The sequence below is a fragment of the Macrotis lagotis genome, chromosome 4 (assembly GCF_037893015.1).
Source record: "Macrotis lagotis isolate mMagLag1 chromosome 4, bilby.v1.9.chrom.fasta, whole genome shotgun sequence".
Lineage (NCBI taxonomy): Eukaryota > Metazoa > Chordata > Mammalia > Peramelemorphia > Peramelidae > Macrotis > Macrotis lagotis.
Window position 1 is genome coordinate 168200853 of NC_133661.1, and position 15061 is coordinate 168215913.

General features: G+C 38.9%; 1 protein-coding gene across 5 annotated transcripts in view; it reads left to right on the plus strand.

The window, feature by feature from the left end:
* Positions 1 to 230: 230 nt before the first annotated feature.
* The window catches only part of RAB27A (RAB27A, member RAS oncogene family), a 78640-nt gene continuing 63809 nt past the window's right edge, over positions 231 to 15061 (plus strand). For 2 of the 5 annotated variants that reach the window (XM_074234638.1, XM_074234642.1), the window contains exon 1: positions 485 to 601. The gene's annotated coding sequence lies outside the window, so the exon portion shown is untranslated. The other 3 variants (XM_074234640.1, XM_074234639.1, XM_074234643.1) reach the window with 3 other exon arrangements.

Here is a 15061-nt window from a genome sequence, read left to right on the forward strand (position 1 = left end):
GTTGCAATTCAGAACCTAGCGTTTGACCCCGGTATCAGGAATGAACCACAGGGTGTCTGGATAGGAGCTCATCAATTCAGTTCAGTTCAATAATCCCAGACCTTACCTGTAGAGAAAAGAAACAGACGGTAAGAGTGGGTCACTGGGTGGCAGCAAAGGCTTTCAGATCGCTCCAGTCTGGCTCTCTTATTTTGTTACACAATTAGGCCATGCATCCTGTTTCTCTCGCAGTTTAAGCTGCTTTTAAACCGAAAATTAATCGGCCGTACCAGGAAGACTAGCGCTATAACCTCCGTGGTTTGTGACCACCTTTCTGTCCCCGACTCTTCTGCTTCCTTTGCCACCTTTAATGCCTCTTCACAGCGGTGCCTTTTCCCTTTGCGGGAAGAGAAGGTCTTGAGTCATTTTGACCCAAGCCAGAAGTTAGAGGGCAACAGAGGCTGAGGAGGGATGTGACTGTGTACCGTGCTTAGTGGGTGTGTATGTTCTGAGCGGAAATCCTGGGCTTGGACCCCCGTGGGTGGTGAAATGCCAAAGCGCCGCTCTTCAGTGAGAGCCGGGCCCGCACTTCGGGCGCAGAGCGGGCAGCAAGGCACATGAGGTGGGTCGTTCCTCACACCTACCCCTGCCGCCTCCCCTCGGGGCCCCTCCGCTGATCCTTCACCCCCGCCGTCCCAGCCAGGGGGATGCCAGCAGGCGAGGCCGGGCGCCCCTCTTCTCGGGGGGCGGGTGCCCGTGGGGCATCAGGCGGCAGGTGCGGGGCCGTCCCCGCCCGGGCTCCATCCACGGGAGGAGCCTCCCGACTTCCCACGTGGAGCCCGGAGCCGAAGACCTGGGTGCGGGTGAGGAGGAGGAGGAGGAGGAGGAGGAGGAGGGGAGGTGGAGGGAACAGGGCGGACCCGCCCTCACCTCGGCTCCGTTACGGGAAGTGATGTGGGGCCGGACGGAACAGAGCCGCGGGGCCCCAAAAAAGGATCGCGGGCAGAGAGGGCGCCGAGCGCACTGAGCGGGCCGGGGCTGCCTCGGGCCGGCGGGCGCGGGAGGCAGGTAGGGGCGAGGCAGGACCCCCGAGGCGCGCCCGGGAGTTGTTGCGGGCGGGCGGGTACCCCTTCTCTTGGGGGGTCGCGGATGAGGATGGTCAGGGGGACGGGGCCCCCCGGGACCGAGGAGGCCAGACCAGGGCAGGGGTGGTCCCGTCACCCGGGGCTGGAGGGCTCCGCATCCCCCGGAGCGGCTCCCGAAGGTGACTTCAGTTCAGGGGAGCTGGTCTGGGGCTGTTGAGGAAAAATGGTGGCTCTGAGTGGGAGACGCGACTGACGAGGGAAGAACAGAATTAAGGTCCGTCCGCCTTGGACTTTGCATCCAGCTGTTGGACAGGGACCGTGCCCTTGAGAGGGGACTTCGAGCGAGAAGGAGGGAAGCCCTGACACTTTTCGCCTTCTCTGCACCTTATTCTGCTGCTCACTTTACTCCTTTACAACCTGTGGAACCCACTTGACAGAGTTGGGCCCCTGGTAGCTCAGAGGTGTTGTTTTTTCCTAGCCAGCTTCTCTACGGCTGAAGCGATCCAGTCTTTGGCTCTGAGATGGTGCTGGTATCTGGAGTCTACTTGTAGGGCCAGAACCATTCTTCCAGTATGTCACCTTCTGGGATGCGAGTGTGAGTGTATGTGTGGGTGAGTTCCAGAGTGTCACATCTCTCTTTTCTCTGATTGACACTGAGGAGTAGAATGGTACAGAAGCAGTCCAAGCCCTTTGGTGGTTCACAGCCTCCTCGGAGCTCTCTGCTGTTTTCCTCACATGCTATGCCGTCCTGAACATCTAGACTATCAGATGCTTTCATGATGAAAAAAAAAAGTAGTCTTTGTAAAGAAGAATTAGGTAAGAAATATTGAGTAAACTATTATTGTTGTTGGCTGGTAGCAAAGATACATAGGGGAAAAAGTGTATTTAGAATCAGGAGACTTGGGCTCCAATCACAACCCTCCAAACCACTTTATGATTTTTGGCCCTCAGTTTCCTCCTGGGATAGAGGATTTTTACTGATTAATTCACAAAGTTCTTTTGAGAAAAGCACATTAATAGTAAAGAAAAATTATTTTTCTCTTATTCTCTCCCTTTTTATATGACACAACCATTTGTAAAACTTTTGTTCCATGAGGGCAATGTCTATTCTATTTAAATTTTATTTTAACTTTTCTGGAAATATAATCATGTTCTGGCCAATAGGAACTTAATAAAAGTTATTGAGTTGAATAACCTTTCTCCTTAGTCTCTCCCTGTAAAGGAGAGAGAAGGTAAAGAAGAAAAAGGGAAGGTGATTCATCTTCTGGAGGGGTGGAGTGTGTCCCTCAGAGTGAATTATAAAGGTGTGCACCTCTTCCAGAGTTAACTAGATTGGGCAGGCCAGCCAGAGCAGAAGAGGATCAAACAGCTCCGTGTGTTCCTTCTGTGTGTTCCTTGAATACTGGGAAAGGACAGACTAAAGCTGCTCTTTACTGACCATTTTCTCCATTTCCTACTCAAAGGCAGTTAATCTTCTGGAAACTTCAATCTTTACTTTTTGCTTAGGATTCTAAAGTCAAGTTTCTTTTATGGTGAATAAGATGCATTCATCTCCTCTGTATTCCTATAGCCTTAATCTCTGTATCTACACCTTTTTGGAATTTGTGTTTTGTATTTAAAGCCTCTTTGTGATTTTGCCTTATTAAATAAGACAGATCATGTCTTCTGTCTCACTGCAGGAATGGGAGGGAACCCCCACCCCCACATCAATATAATGAGTTTTTAAAAATTTATTGTTAGACTTTATCATAGGTTTGGTAGTAATACTGAAAGACTAAAATTTAAGACAGTGTTTTTAAGACTTGAGGCAGTGAATAGGATCCTAGTCTGGAAGTAGAAAGACCTGAGTTCAAATGTACCAGCCTTAGACACTTACTTTGTGACCCTGGGCAAGTCACTTGAACCCTGTTTGTCTCAGTTTCCTTGTCTGTAAAGTGAGTTGAAGAAGGAAATGGCAAACCATCCATTAACTTTGCCAAGAAAGCCCTAAATGGAGTCAGGAAGTGTCAGACATGATTGGAAAATGACTGAACAAATTTAAGGCTGAGGCTCTCAGCAAAAATCCATTTATGATTTTTTTAGAGCCAATTTATTTATAGAGAAGGACCCTTTCTTTTCATGTCTCTTGCTCCATTGCTTCAGAACTACATGGACAGAATTGATGTCTTTACCTTCAGATCAAGGATGTTTGCAATTTATCTGTGATCTGAAATCCTATAAGTTTTACAAGGCCTTGATTCAGTATCTACATCAGTCCAGGCCTTCTCATCCTATATGACTCATTACTCTCATCCTACATGATCTTCCCAATGTACTGAAGGCCTTCTTTTGTGTTTGCCCACATTGTATGGATATCAGTGTAGCTTAGACTGTCCATCACTCTTGCTGCAAGTGACACCAATCTCCTGTTTTGATTATACTTTCTACATAATGGAGTATACTTAATGCTGGATGAATTACAATGATTTTAGAAATAGATAAGCAGGAAAAAAACCTGACGAAATGTAAAAAGATCTTTAAAAGTAGTTTTATGATAGCAGAGCCAAGTTTTGACAGCATTAAATGCTCTGGTTTTTTGTTCTTGTTTTTTGCTTCTTAGTCCCTTTTTGGTGACTAATATTATTGTACACAAGGCTCAAGGACCATTAGCCTTTTTTTTCCCTGATGAAAGTTTCAGAAATTATGTATTGTAGAAGAATTAAAATGGAATATTTTATTTTCTCTGCCACCCTATCCATTGGTATAATGGTCTTGTATTTTGTTTCTCCTGTTATGATAAAATATTAATTAATAATCCACAAAATGCTTTTTTTCCTCATCACCCTGAGAGTTGGATAATATAAATAGTATTATACCTATTTTACAAGTAAGGAAACTGAGACTTAGAGAGGTTAAATAACTTGGTCAGGGTCAGACAATAGGTGTTATGTTGATTTCTTCTGACTGAGTCTGACATTTTAAAACAACAGGCCCTTGAAGTTGGCTCCAACTCCATTTGTGCACACAAGAAAAACCTTGATCACAGAGATGATCAAATACTGGCTGAGTCAGTTCAGTTTGTTAGCTATGACTATCCCCTGTTTAAGGAAGAAAATGATAGTTCTTTTCTCTACTTTCCAACTAAGCCATTCCAGATGCTCCTCTCTTTTTCTAACATTGAACTCAGGTATGACTGCACTATTTCTCTCTCCTCTTTTCTCATTCTTGGAAGGCCTCACCATCTTCAAGACTTAGCTCAGTTACTGCCTGCTACTTGAACTATTTCCTGATATCCTCTCTTTCCTCCTCAGGTTATTGGTGCTTTCTTTGACATTCTAAATTAATTATATTTAGATATCTTGGACCTCTCATGCTCTAGGCAACTTTCTAAGACTATAATTGCAGAGGAGATTTGGCCTACATTGGTAGAATTTCTTAATCCTTATATCAAAGAAATTACAGGTTCAATTCTGATCCTTGTTTTTGAATTGATTTATCTGTGTATATTTTGTTCTCTCTTATCTTTACTGCCAATAAATGTAACCTCCATGGGTTCTATCTATTTATTTATCTATCTATCTATCTATCTATCTATCTATCTATCTATTTATTTATTTATTTATTGCAAGACAGTGAGGTTAATTGACTTGCCTTTGGTCACACAGCTAGGTAATTATTGTCTGTGGTCGGATTTGAACTCAGGAACTCAAGTCCTGATTCCAGGGCTGGTACTCTATCCACTGTGCCACCTTTGTTCTTGTGTCCCTAGCACTAAACACACTACTCATCACAGGCCTAATAAATGCCTGTTGAAATGAATAATTAGACCAGCCTGTAGGCTATATCTCAGTATTAACCTTTTTAGCACTTTTAATATTATATGATTCATTTCCAAGGGTCCCAACAGGGGTCTGGAAGTCTAGTGAATTCTATGAATCCCTTCCCAAAATAATGTTTTATTTTTATATGCATAAAATAAAATACATAGGGTTACTAGGATGTCAAAGGTTACTGATGACAGAGATGAAACTTTTTTTCACCCAAGTTCATAGACCCCAGATGAACTCTACCCTTAGCTCCCTTCCATAGATCCTTAGTTTAATAACCCCTTTTTCTATGGTGTCCTTCTATAAAATAGCATTCAAATGACCACCTAGAAGGCAAATGTGACTCTTTTGAGAATCAGTGGTTTGGTGATATACCCTTTTATTATGAATACATTTGTTAGGCGAAGTATGAAGGAAAAAATATCACTCTCTCCAGCAGTTAGATGTGGGGGTTGAGGGGAAGGTGTTGTTCTGTCCTTCAGAGGTTCATTCACATTTTTTCTAGCTGTGCTTGATGAGAAAGAGAACCTTGAAAACTAATGACATGAACTCTTACTTCTCTGCCTACCAGGCTGTGGTATTTCAGAGACTGTGATCTTGTTTTTTAAAGCTTTGTTGATGAATTCATATATAGCTTAACCAGCTACTGGGTCAAAGCGTTATAATAAAAAGTGGTTGCTTAGAGACCAAAATATCTCATTGGTCTGATTCACTGTAGTCTGTTTATTAGGCCGTGGAAACAACAGTTATGTCAGTCGTTGGATGTCTCACTAGTTTTGAGATTATATATATATATATATATATATATATATATATGTATATATATATATATGTACATATCTTTTAAGAAAAAGAATTGAAACTAGTTGGATTAAAAATGATCATAGGTTGTATTTTGGGGAGTATCATTATTATAGCTATCTTGATCTTATCTGGAAAGTGGTGAACCAGCTATATGGCAATAAATTATTAATTAAAATTTCAATATGGTCTGTCAAATCATTTCCTAGGTTGAATTTATGATGATGGTTGTTTTTTAAGAGTCTCTGTATGTGTGTGCAATTGATTTGTATTATGTGCTTTGCTGTCTCTTAGAAATGAATTGAGGAATAATTGAAATATAGTAGCCCCCAGAGAAGCAGGGAACAATTCTTTGGGGAGAAATGTCCTTCTAAGCTGGATTGAAAGGTTGGAATGAAGTAAAAGTTAACCTTTTTGTTTCATGGATCTTTTTGACAATTTAGTGCAGCATGTGAATGCCTTTCCAGAATTTTTTTAAATGCATAAAATTAAATACATAGAATTACAAAAAATGATAATATTGAAATAATGGTTATCAGAATATTTAAAAAAACAACCAAGTTCATAGGCTTTATTCCTCCCCTTCATGGACTCTGAGATCCAGTGACACTGGCCTCCTGGCTGTTCTTCTCACAAGACACTGTCTCTTGACTGTGGGTATTTTCTCTGTCTGTTTCCCATGCCTTCAATTCTTTCCCTCCTCATCTCTACCTTCATCTCCCAGCTCAAATCCAATCTCCACAAGAAGTCTTTCCTGAGTCTCCTTAATGAGAGTACCCTTTTCCAGTACTGCAATTTATCCTATATTTATCTTGTTTTACATAGTTAGTTGTCTACATGTCTTCTCGCTCATTAGAATGTAAACTCCTCAAGAGCAGGAACTGTCTTTTCTCTTTTGTATTCTGAATGTTTAGCACAGTGTCTATCATATAGTAGCTGTTTAGTAAATGTTTATTAATTTACAAAACCCTAGTAAAGAACATGGACTCTAGGTGGTGCAATGGATAGAACACTGTCCCTGGAGTCAGGAGGACCTGAGTTCAAATTCAGCCTCAGACACTTAATAATTTGCCTAACTGTGTGATCTTGGGCAAATCATTTAACCTCACTGCCTTAAATAAATAAAATTTATATATATATATGTGTGTGTGTGTGTGTGTGTGTGTGTGTGTGTGTGTGTGTGTGTGTATGATAGAACACTATATGAGAGATAGAAAAGTCTGGAAAGACTTGCATGAATTGATATGGAGTAAAATGAGCAGAACCAGAAGGATATTTTACTCACTAACAACATGGGGTGATGATCAACTATGATGGACTTGTTCATTTTAGCAGTACATTAAAGAAAAATTTAAAAGATTTGTGATAGAAAATAACCATCCATATCTAGAGAAGGAACTGTGGAGTTTAAATGAAGATCAAAGCTTATCAGCTTCAATTTTTAAAAGTTGTTCTGTGTATTATGTCATTTTTTCTCTCTAATGTTTTCTTTCTTCTGTTTGGATTTGATTCTTCATTCACGTGATCAATATAGATCTATGTTTAAGCATGGTTATAAATGTAGAGCCTATATTAGATTGCTTTATTGGGGGGTTAGGGGGAGAGAAGGGAGGAAGAAAAATATAAAACTCAAAGCTTGAAAAAAATTATTGGTAACAACTACCATTGCATATGGTTGAAAAAACAAATAAATAAAATATTTTTTAAAAAGGAAAAAGAATTATTTTTGTGAAAAAAAAAGAACATGGGCTCTAAGTGAATATTTGCTCATAGAAGATCTCTAAGTCAGTAGCAGTGTAAGAGATTTCTGGTGAGAAGGAATGTGCCCCCTCTTGAAAAGATATTACAATACTTTTATTATTTTTACTCTGGATGTTGTAGCCTTCATTTTTTTTTAGCCTTCATTTTTAAAAGGGAACCAATTCAAATACCACGACAAGTCTATATGAGATTAGTTCCTAGTCCTTACAAATGAGGAATATTAGACTGCAGAATAGCTCATATTTCCAATCAAAGAAAGTATGATAAATTAAACTGGGCTTTTTATGCCACAGACCTACCTGACACAAGATTTACTTAAGGAAATGGTAATACATTTGTTCATTGACCCTACAGCTTTCTTTTAAACTGAAATCTTTCTATGAGATGGAAATAAAAGAGAAAAAAAAGACCAGTAACTTCTGAATCATCCGGATAAGGAAACTAACTGTTGGCAAGCCAATTTGCTTAAGAGGGTATACTTCACAAAGATCTTTCCTTCAGATACTGTTTCATTAAGAAACAGCCCTTCAGAAATATCACGGAAAGTGAAACTAATGTAGTATGAGTCCCCAAGCATCAAAGCAGTCGATCTGGGGGAAAGTAAATATTTCACCTAAATTTTTTATTCTCAGAAAAGCAAAACACAAACACAATCCATTTAATAAGCCACATGTTCATTCTTAGTCAAGTTGTTCATTCTTTGGATCATAGTATTTAAAACTGTAAAGGAGTTTAAAGTCTATCTAATCTAATCTCATTTTCATAATAACAATACCTAGTATTTTTATGCATTTTAAGAGCTTGTTATTTGAACTTCATATCCTGCAGATGAGGTTTTTGTTAATGGTCCTCTCAGTTGTGTTCAACTCTTCATGACCCCATTTGGGGTTTTCTTGGCAAAGATACTGGAGTGGTTTGCCATTTCCTTCTCCAGCTAATTTTACAGATGAGGAAACTGAGGCAAGCAGGGTTAAGTGACTTTCCCAGGGTCATTCAGCTAGTAAGCGACTGAGGTCAAATTGAAACTTCAGAAGATGAGTTTTCCTGACTCTGAATAAGTTGTGTGTCTATGGCATCATTTAGCTGCCCTCTTAAAATGTACCTTGTATCATTTATTTGTTATAGGTATAATGTCAGGCAGCATGGTGTACTGAATAGAGAGACAGTCTGAGAATTAGGAAGATCTGGGTTCAGGTCCCACCTCAGACACATATTGATTGTGCGACACTTAGCCTAGCCATTTAATCTCTGTGTTCTAGGGCAGTGGTGTCAAATAGAAATAGGGTTATCAAACTGTCCCTAAGGATCCCTACGGGCTGCAGAATGACAGTTTAAAAATACAATATCATATATGTTTTATTGTATTTTTATTTATTTTGTTAAATATTTTCCAATTGCATTTTAATCTGGTTGCAGTGGCACATGAGGAATGTTGGGAGCTATATGCAGCCCTACTGGCAACTCTTATAGGACTGTAAATTGTACAGAAGGTGATGATCTATATTGGCTTGTTCCCAATTACTACTATGCTCCATTATGCTATAATCTTCAAAAGGGCAAGAGGTATGTTGTCTTTGTTTTTTGTATCTCCAGACCTTAGTACAGTGCTTTGAACATAATAGGCACTTAATAAATCTTTGCTTAACTCAATTGAATTAATGAAGATAATGGAAAAAATGTTGAACTTGAGGTTATATATCTGGGGTTTGAATACTGTGTCTGCCATTGACTGGAGAAAAATCATTCAACTTTTCAGGGCCACTGTTTTTGCTATGAAATGAGAGGACTTGGACTTGGTTATATTTTAAGTCCCGTATAGCTTTGACATTCTGTGATTCTTTCCACCTACCTCTATTTCTAGTTTTTGATCAAATAAGGCAAAAGTTGCTGCCCTTGGCCTTTGTAATTTATGTTACTCAAAATGCTAGAATAAACCTAAATTAGGTATCTACTCTCCTTGGGAGCATTTATGTGAAAGATGAACTGTTATTGACCATGATCTTCACGCAATGAGTATGGACCTTTGCAGAATTGTAGCACTAGACTTATTCATCCATTCTTTCTCTAATCTAGATGTCAGTAGGTTTTGTGGAAATATAAACTGGCTCTTGGGAGACTAAGGAGACTCATGGAGCAGCAGAGCTAAGTGTGAAATGCATAGAACAGGGTTTGTGAAGTATACTTAAAGAAGGCTGTAGTTTCTTTTGTTACAGCTATTTCAGTAATCAGGTTCTGGAGCTAGAGGCACTCATCCCTGTTGCCCTCTGCAGGGGCCCTATTGGACTTTGGCTTTCTAAGTCTGTATATGCAATCACTTTCTATTATCTTGCTCAACTTACACAATTATATCATGCAACTTCCTTCCCTTGTAGAACATGAAAACTAGCAACTTCCTTAATGCTGCAATAGTAGTCATTTTTCATCCAATTAGTAGAAAGATTGGTGGGTTTTTTTCTATTTTTGAGATGGGAAACACTACCTAATCTATTTAGAAGATATGAACCTTTAATTATTATGCAAGGAACTATCATATTTAATAAATCATTTTCTAGTCCTGTCAGAATATGGAAAGGAAATTTAATGTTTCTAGGAACTGTTGTTATCTCTCTTACATTTGGTGTTGATATTTGTCCTTTGTAATAGAAGAAAATCATGCATTCATATATAGGATGATGACTTGTACAATTATATTTATTATAGTGAGAGGAGTGTTGTGCAAAGAACATCCTTCTCATTTGCCTTTACCAGGCCCACTTCACCCCATGGCCTGATTTGATAGGAAATAGGACGTTTAGTGATGATCTGGTGCTGTAGGAGTTCTTGACCCTTGAATATGATTCATGTTGGAGGCCTTTGCCATGCTTGTGACTAGCTAATGATGATGACTTTTGTAGCAAAAGCAGTTCATTCTTAGACTAGAACCTGGCTTAAGCTTGTTATTTTCTTTTTTTTTTTTGTTTGTTTGTTTGTTTCACGGATTTTTCTTTTTTTGTTGTTTATAAAGATTTTATTTATTTTGAGTTTTACAATTTTTCCCCTGATCTTACTTCCCTCCCCCCACCCCCCACAGAAGGGGGGGGTTTGTCAGTCTTTGTCAGTCTTTACATTGTTTCCATGGTGTACATTGATCCAAATTGAATGTGATGAGAGAGAAAAATCATATCTTTAAGGAAGAAACATAAAGTATAAGAGATAGCAAGATCAGACAATAAGATATCAGTATTTTTTCCTAAATTAAAGGTAATAGTCCTTTGTCTTTGTTCAAACTCCACAGTTCTTTCTCTGGATACAGATGATATTCTCCGTTGCAGAGAGCCCCAAATTGTCCCTGATTGTTGCACTGATGGAATGAGTGAATCCATCTAGGTTGTTGTTGCTGTTAGGGTGTACAGTGTTTTTCTGGTTCTGCTCATCTCACTCACACGCTCATGATTACTTACATAATGATTACTGGCTTTGAATTCTTCTTCTGAAAACTACCTGCTCAACTTTTATAAAGTTGACTTAGTTCTATGATCAGTATATATTTGAGAAATGAGGTCTTTATTAGAGGAATTTTTAGTATTACTTCATTTTCTAAACTTTTAACAAAATGGTAGTTTCCCTGATTATCTCTTTTAATTAGGTGTAGCTTGGCTTTTACTTCGACTAAGATCATGATTGCTACCCCTCCCTTTTATTTCTGGAACATGTTAGATTCTGCTTCAACCCTTTATTTTTAACTCTGTAGGTATTTTTTTCTTTTTAAAGTATGTCTCTTGCAAATAGCATTGTTGAATTCTGTGTTCTAATCTATTTTGACATCTATTTTTATTTTATGGGTGAGCTCATTCACATTAACAGATATGAATACTGTGTATTTCCCTGCATCCTATTTTCTAATGTCTATGCTTTTCATTCTTTATCTTCTATCTCCTCAAAAAACCTGTTTTGCTCCTGACCATTGTCTCACTTAATATGCCCTATCATCACTCCCCACTTTTCTCTTATTCTCTTCTTCTAATTTATACCCATTTGAGTGTGTGTGTGTATGTATAGTCTTTTCTCTTTCAACCAATTCTAGAGTGAGATTCAAGCCTGCCACTCTCCCCATTTCCCCCTCCTTTGTATAAGTTCTTTTTTGTGTGACTCTTTAATGCAAGAAAAATTTCCCTATTCTACCTCCCCCCTTCCTTTTTCTTCCACTGCATCACTCTTTCTCTCCCCTTCATTTTTTTTTCTGTTTTGCAGATTGTCCCAACACAATTGCTTCAAGTCCTTACTCTCTGTCTATGTAGACTCCTTCTAACTGGAGTTACACATATCATCCTCTCATATAATAATGTAAACAATTTAACCTTATTGAACCCCATATGATTTCTCTTATGTTTACCTTTTTATGCTTATCTTCTGTTTGAATGTCAAATTTTCTATTAGTCTAATCTTTTCATTAGGAATGCTTGAAGTTCACTCTTTTATTAAGTCTGTTTTTCTCCTGAAGAATTTTACTCAGTTTTGCTAATTATTACTGTTGAACATTATGTTAAGCCTAGGCTCTGTTCACCCTGGGGTAGGGAGGCACTGTCCCAAGCTTCAGACTTTTTTGTACTGCTATTTTCAGAGCTAATTCTAGGGTCTAAATTCCAAGGTGGTGTGATCTAGGGTGCTCACTGCTCTTCTGATCTGAGCTCTAGTATTTACCTAGGAAGGGCCCCTGCATCCCTGCACTCCCTGGTGCTAGTACTCCTCTTGGTTGTGGGACTGTGACCAGGTTCTCCACTCCCTTGTTAACAATCTCAAACACTTCTCTTCACTCTGAACTGAATATGGGCAGTAGAGTTGTCAATCAGTGCCAGCTGTACCCAGGCCCAGCAAAGGGTCCCCTGTAATCTCTTTTTGAGTAGTTGTTCAACCTTTCCTCTCAAACCTCCTTTACCACCTCTTATCTGAGAGTTCCTGAAGATATTGCTGATTTGATCACAGCCATCTCCAAGGTCTACTGCTGGTATAGCTGCTGTGTGGCCTTTGGGCCCATGGTGTAACAGATCTCTCTTGCTGACTTTGTCTTAGACTGGAAAAATGTCCAAGTTCAGTGCTCTATCCATCACACTACCTAATTAAATAAAATTACTTTTTAATAAAAAGAAGTTCACATTTTCATATACAAGTCTTTTATTGTTCTTTTTCTATTGAAATTTGTATTTGTTGATTTTTAAGTCCACAATAAAGACATTTTTAAAAACAATTTGTAGATCAATTATGTCTAGAAGATTTTAGGCAACAATTCTGGCTATGATAATTGTCTAATACTAGCACTTGGTGAAATTCTTCAGGATATCTTGAGGTCTGTTTTTGTAGTATATGGGTTTATCATGTTAATTTATGATTGATAGAGAGTTTCTGATATATAATTATAGATAACAGGCTGTATCTTGCAAGATATCAGTTTGGTGTCAGATTTTCATAGCCTTCCATTATTATTGTATCCTTTGCTGTCATAACCCACTTTGTTTCTATAAATTAATGTATATGATTAAGTTGCTTCTTTGTTGACATTGTTGGCTAAGTTTAGAGATGCAGGGTCATAATAGAACTATCTTTTTGGGCTGATTGTTAAATTTTTGGTTTGAGAATTTGTTGCTGTCCAGTCATTTCAGTGTCTGATTTTTCATGTATACCTTTGGAATTTTCTTGGCAAAGATATGGGAGTGGTTTTTGCAAATTCATTCTCCAGTTTATTGTACAGAGAAAGAAACTGAGGCAAACAGGGTAAAATGACTTGCCCAGGTCCTCTCAACTAGCAAGTGTCTGAGGCCAGATTAGAAGTCAGGAAGATGAGTCTTCCTGACTCCAGGCCTAGCATTTTATCTACTATGCCATCTAGCTGCTCTAGTGAATTTTACCCACTGGAAATTGGCAAATGCCTCAAATCAGGACTTGATTTAGGAACATAAGTTCACCAAAGATGGTAATCACCATCATGGATGATGTCTTATGCAGAGTCCAAATAGAAAAGGTACATATATTTTTTAAGGTGGTCTGATTTCTCTAGTTTCTCCTATTTACACATGATAGATGAGGCAACCAGTATCTAGGAAAGGTAAGTGACTTGTCCCAGATGACACAATAACCACTACCACCACTATTGCCATTTACTTAGTACTGTAATGTGTGTAAAGTTTGCTATTTAAGTTAGCAGAATCAAGACTTGAATTCATATCCTCAGACTCTAGAGCTAAAGCTCTTTCCATTGTATTTTAGTTTTTCAGACAATTTATGTGGCTGGGCATAGGTTACAAGGACGCATGACAAGAATTAAAAGGAGAAATCAAAATGGGTGTATTTATTCTCACTCTCAGAATAGGCATGAACAGTGATGAGGAATAACACCCCTTGTCTGTATCTGATAAGGAAAGAAATGAGTGGAATTCACTTTTACCAACTTAACTAAGAGTAAGAACTTGGGACTTTTGTTGGGAAATAGGACTCTGAAGTCTTAGAGCTTCCTAAGCAGCACTTTTGGGTGTTATCCAAGAAAGCCAGGAGACTGATGATGTGTTGACTAGCGCTGAGGATGACACTTTCCTTAAGAAGCATCAGTGGAAGTTGGCTGCTGAGAGACCAAATGACTGTAGCAGCAGGTGAATGCCTAAATGTGTAACAGCAGCATTTCTGCAGAGGATCATTGAGCAGCAGAAGCTTGGGAGAGAGAGTAATTACAGTAGGCAGTTTAATTCAGGGATTTTATCAGAGAAGCAGTGGCAAGTGAACCATATCAAGGAGCTGTGGGAGGCAAGATCAACAAGGGAAGTGAAGCACAGTGGCTTGGCAAGAGGAAGATTCATGAAGGTCAGGTAGGAGAGGTTGCCAGGCAGATGGCACTGAAACCTCTGCTCACTTTGAGCATGTATTTTCTAACGATTTTTACCCTTTCTATACTAGCATGAGACAATGTAGAAGGTTGTTTTCATAGGGGTGTGGGGCCCAGGATAGAGCACTGGATCTGAGTTCTAACCCAGTTTGAAACACTTGCTGCATGACTCTGGACAACTCATTAACTTTTGTCTGCCTCAGTTTCCTCATTGTAAAGCAGGATTATTAATAGCACTTTCTTCCCAGGGTTGTTGGGAAGATTAAATGAGATGTTTGTAAAAAGTGTTTAACAGGGGCAGCTAGGTGGCGTAGTGGATAAGGCCTTGGAATCAGGAGTACCTGGGTTCAAATCCGGTCTCAGACACTTAATAATTACCTAGCTGTGTGGCCTTGGGCAAGCCACTTAACCCCATTTGCCTTGCAAAAACCTAAAAAAAAGTGTTTAACATAGTAGCTGACATAGTGTAGGTCTCTAAATGCTTATTTCCTTTCTTGGAGTTTGAAAAATATCCTGCAGATTGATTGTTTTCCTGTTATTTACATTTCCTTTCTGTTCTAATTAAATGTATCACTATTTGAAACTAAAAACAAAATTCAAAGGAACAAGTCCTAGCAATATCACAGAATATCTTGACTCCCCAAAAGAACATTATACTGATGTTTTAATTCCTAAGTATCCTCATTCAACTTTGGAGCAGACCAAATTACAATGAATGGAGATAAATCTGCATGTAAAGACATCGCTAAATATCACAAATTCACATTAATTTGGGGGAA